This window comes from Magnolia sinica, chromosome 11 (assembly GCF_029962835.1).
Source record: "Magnolia sinica isolate HGM2019 chromosome 11, MsV1, whole genome shotgun sequence".
NCBI classification, from domain to species: domain Eukaryota; kingdom Viridiplantae; phylum Streptophyta; class Magnoliopsida; order Magnoliales; family Magnoliaceae; genus Magnolia; species Magnolia sinica.
The window spans coordinates 52,746,333-52,751,515 of record NC_080583.1 but is presented as its reverse complement, the minus strand read 5'-3'; the positions used below and the strand labels follow the sequence as shown (position 1 = coordinate 52,751,515).

The window sequence follows — 5,183 nt, the reverse complement described above, 5'->3', positions numbered from 1 at the left end:
CCACATCAAGATCTGTGATGATATGCCCAATAACTCCATCTCCTTCGAGAGTAGAAATGAGCATACTCTCTTATTTTTTCTCAAGGTGAGATGAAATCACCACTAGGCATGTCTCTTATTGACCTAAGTAAACCTGTTCAAGATCAGTGGGCAAAGGTTTTAGGTCAAACTTCGGTGTCTTGAGGCTAGACGGTAGAGGCATTACATAGTTTAAAACAATTCTTTGAATTGTGGCCTCCATTGGTTAACTTCAAGTACCGGCATGATATCCAACATGGTCCCCATCTCCCTAATCATGTCATCATCAAAATCATGGGAGTGGGCCAGGCACGTCTCTAGAAGGTCAGAGGATAAGGTCAGAAGCGCTCTATCTTCCACAAAAGAATCAATCAGGTTAATGTCATGGAAATCATCATCATCCTCTAACTGTTTACCCATATTGAAAAAGATGTTTAACTCCAATGTCATATTTTCAAAAGACATACTCATGACTCCATACCTGTAATTAATGATTGCGTTTGAAGTGGCAAGGAAAGGATGACCAAGAATGCTAGTAATTTGAGTGCTCATGTTACTGATGGGTTACGTATCCAGGACAATAAAATCTACCGAGTAGTAGTATCGGTCAACCTAAACCAACACATCCTCAATTACCCCTCTTGGTACACGAACTGAGTAGTCAGCAAGTTGTAATGTGGTTAGGGTGGGTTTTAATTCTCACAAACCTAGCTATTTGTAGACTGAGTAAGGAATCAGATTTACGTTTGCTCCTAAATCAAGAAGTGCCTGCTCAATGCGGTAATTCCAATTACACAAGCGATGGTTGGGCTACCGGGATCTTTGAATTTCTGTGGCATATTTTACTTTAGGATGACACTCACTTTTCAGTTAAAAAGATTTTCTTTTGAATATTTTGTCGTCTTTTGGTCGTACACAAGTCTTTTAGAAATTTCGCATATGAAGGTGTTTGTTTTATGATATCACGTAGAGGAATATTGACCTTCACTTGTTTCAACACCTCTAGAATGTCCTGAGAGTTAGAGAGAGATTTTGGTGCAACCAACCGTTGGGAAAATGGAGCAATCAGCTACCCTTGTGGTTCCAGTTCTAATTCTTGTGGGGCATTGCTAGGTCTATCATCATTGTCCTCTTCTAGGTCCTTAGGCTTTTCAGCCCTTACCGGAATAGATTTGTCAATTATCTTCCCACTCATAAGAGTGGTGATAGACTTAGCTTACTCCATTTGATTTGAAGAACTTGGGTCACTTATTCCATATTGCGGTTTGGGATTGGGGAGAGGTTGAGCAGGAAGCATCTCCTTTCACCCAATGGCTAATTGTAACTCTATCCTTTGAACAGACGATGCAAGCATTCCAATTACTGTTCTAATTTCCTAGATTGCTTATGCTAAATTCTGATTAAGTAGATCTTGATCTTGAATATGTTTTAGAACCAAATCTTCATGAAATTTTCCTTGATTTGGATTTTAATTGAAGAAACCTTGAGGGGTAGCAGTTTATCCATTCTTCCAACTGAAGTTTGGATGATTTCTCCAACCAAGATTGTATGTATTGGAGGTAGGTCCATTGAAAGGTCTTTGGTAATTGTTCACGGCATTAGATTCCTCATTCACCACCCCATGAAAGGCAGGTATTGTTGGGCAATTTTCAGTTGTGTGAATGTTGCAATCACAAATACTGCAAAAGTTTCCTTAACCTTATCTTTCTTTAGTTCCATGGCCTCGAATTTCCTTATAAGATTAGCCACTTTAGTATTGATATCATCATCCTCTTTCAGAAGGTATAATCCTCTCATTTCCTTTGATTGAGTGGGCCTAGAAGTGGTACTTGATTTTAGGTAGGTGTCCCATGATTGTGCGTTTTCAGCAAGTCTATCCAAATAATCCCACACATCATCGACATTTTTATTCATGAATTTCCCATTGCACTTGGTCTCGACTAATTGGCACATGGAAGATGTCAGACCATCATAGAAAAAGTGTATAATGCACCATGTTTCAAAACCGTGTTGTGGGCATGAACTGACAAGATCCTTGAACCTCTCCCAACATTGGAAGAATGTTTCATCCTCCTTTTGAGCGAAGTTCATGATTGACTTTCTAAGGGTGTTCGTTTTATGATGTGGAAAATTTTTTTTAATGAACTCCCTTATCATGTCATTTCATGTACCAATAGACTGGGACGTAGTGAATGCAACCACATCTTAGCTTTCTCTTTCAAAGAAAAAGGGAAAGAGTTTCAGTCTGACTATGTCCTCAGGCACGTTTGGAAAATATAAAGTGGCTATGATCTCATCAAATTCTTTCAAGTATAAATATGGACTTTCAGATTCAAGTCTATGGAATTTTGGAAGGAATTGGATCACCCTTGGCTTGATATCCATGTGTCCCATATTTTCTGGAAAAACCATGCATGAAGGCATGATCACCCCCGCCGGTTGTAAATAGTCTCACAAAGTACGAGGCGGGGGTGCTTGATGCACCTCATTCTCATCCTGGACTTCCTCAACCCTAGGTTGAGGTTGTCTTCCTAGTTGATTGACTAGTTGATTTACAGTCAGAACCTCAATTAACTCTGAGGATTTTGAGTGGTGTCTAATCCTTTCATGGATAGATGACCTCTCAACCAATCCTCCTTCACTCAAAAGACATCGAGTGTTATCACGGACCCACTTGGGCATGAAACACTCTCAGCCCTCAATTTCAGATTCTAACCTAAATCTCAAAGAGAGAAAGGAAATAGAAATCTAAAAATAGAAAGAGAGAGGGAATTGGGAAGAAGTTGCCAAATTGGAACTTCCTAATTAAAATCCTGCAAAACAAAACAAAACAAGTTAGTTTCTAGAAACAGAAATTCTAAAATTAGAAAGTTCCTAAAAATAAAAATAGAAAGTAAACTAGTTTTTACAACCTGATTAGGAAAGTTCTAAATCTAGAATTAAAAAGTAAGTTAGTTCCTAAAAATATAAGAAATCCTAAAATTAAAAAGTTTCTAAAAATAGAAAAAAATCCCTAATCTAAAAATAAAAAATTAAAAAAACCTAATCTTAACCTAATTCTAAAACTAGCTAATCTCAGAAAAACGCAACCGTTAATCCTTGGCAATGGCGCCAAAAACTTGTTCACAACCCCAAGTGTAGGGTCACGATGTAGTAATAATCTCGGTGAGACCGAGGTCGAATCCATAGGGACTAATCTCGTGTGTTTTCTAAAAATAAATAGAAGAAGAACTATAAAAAGATGAAAACCTAAATCTGAAAATTTTGAGAGTAATTGTGAGAGCTTTTAGAAAAAAAAAAACTTAATAAATTCAAAGGTGGGAAACTAGGGTTTCTAAGGATTTACTTGTAGAGATCAGGGAGATCTATGCTCGATTCAAGTCACACGATTGGAATCGGAGTCCCATCCTATCCAATTGGAAGATATCCCAGTAAAATCAAATCTAAACTTCTTCTGACCTAGCTCTCAATGGATGAAAGGTGTAAGAACTAGAAGTGATTCCATCACAAAACCATGCCCATGAGATAAGGCAAACAACAGAATTTACCAATCCCATAACCAATCTAGGAGAATTGTGAAAATTAAAGATGATTCCATCATCCAACCATGCCTAAGGGACAATGGTGAACAATAGGATTTCTTAATTTCACAATCCCAATACATGAAAAAAACATACTCAAAGCTATCGTAGATCTATTGTAATTTGAGTCACAACAAACCATTATAAACTAAAAGTATTCCTTATAATCAAACTAGAATCAAAGATAGTTCGTAATAGAAACATCCCATCACGCTACAAGCTTCACATCTTAGCCCTAGCTAAGAGGTTTAGCCAACCATAGACATGATTGAACAATAATCTCTTAACAAAAGCATAAAAACTACTAAGAAAAAGGAAGAAAAAACTCTTAGCGACGACTTCTCCCTGCCTTTGCTCCACTCCCCAAAGCTTAGATGGTGCCTAGGGATGCCTTAGGGATCCTTATTTATAGTTTTAGGCCTTGCACTTTTGCACTGAGTGAAAATTTTTTAAAAATCATCTCAAATTTACGCAGTCCGTGCAAGTTTTGCATAATGCTCGACTAGTAGTGGGACGTACTCTATTGGTCCTGAGCCATCCTTGACCAGTCGTGGGATGCCCTCGACTGGTCGAGCAGGATGGAAAATTGGCTATTTTAGTTGCTAGAATTTGAGTCGAGCACCTTCGACCGGTCGATCAGAGCTCAGGACTGGTCGTGCGTAGCCAGGACTAGTCGAGCCGAGGCCAGGACTAGTCGAAGATGGCCGAATTTCACTTCAAAACTCCGATTTTCTTCATTCTTGACTTGATTTTCTTGGATCTTTGGTGTGTGCATTCTTCATTCTTGGTTTCATCAGATCCAATCTTGACTTTGGTGATTCTTGAGCGTTAAATCCATGCTTTTAATATCCTTTTCAATCCAAGCTCTTAAATTCACCTTGTAACACAAACATGATTAAAATAGAACATTAAGCATTATCATGTTCATAAAACCAAGGAATAACTGAGGTCTAATATGCAATATTTAACCCACAACAGACATGACACCTGAGAGGGCAAGTCGAGTAGTTCCCATGTTTGAGACCTGTGCGGCGCCGATCATATCAGTGAGCGCAGATCAGCTTTAGCAGATATTGCAGGCAATAATCGCAATTCTTCAGCGATAGGGTAGGCGATCCATGGATACACCCACTTAGACTGAGCAAGAGCGAGCGAGATCCCTTCTGTGAGATTTTCTCCGACTCGATCCCCCACGTAAACTTGGATATGCTCATCTAGTTAAAGCTGTGGAAGAATTTGACTTGTAACTTTTTGATTTTCAATATGTACAAGGAATTGAAGGGTTAGTGCAAATTCATTCGATAGGAACACCGGTAAGGTTTTTGATGCAATCGTCCCACATCCCACGCGTGCACACTCTGCATGTGTGTACAAGAAAAGGACCACCTTCCTATTTTAGCCATCATCACTTTCCATTTTTTATTTTATTTTTCAAATCTCTAAATTAGAAGATCTGCTATTTCTTTCATATATTTATTTTTAGGCAGAGAATAATTTTAAATATTTTCTTTTCTAAGTATATTCTTATTTTAGGCATTTTCTTAATTATAGAATGCTTTGTTACTTAGGTAATTTCCCATTTCA

At 38.1% G+C, this 5,183-nt stretch overlaps 1 non-coding gene across 1 annotated transcript; it reads left to right on the top strand.

Annotated features, from left to right (window-relative positions):
- The first annotated feature begins 2,020 nt into the window (after positions 1-2,020).
- On the top strand, positions 2,021-2,127 carry LOC131219747 (small nucleolar RNA R71). Its single transcript, XR_009158392.1, has one exon. It is a non-coding gene; the product is annotated as a small nucleolar RNA R71 (small nucleolar RNA).
- Positions 2,128-5,183: the final 3,056 nt, after the last annotated feature.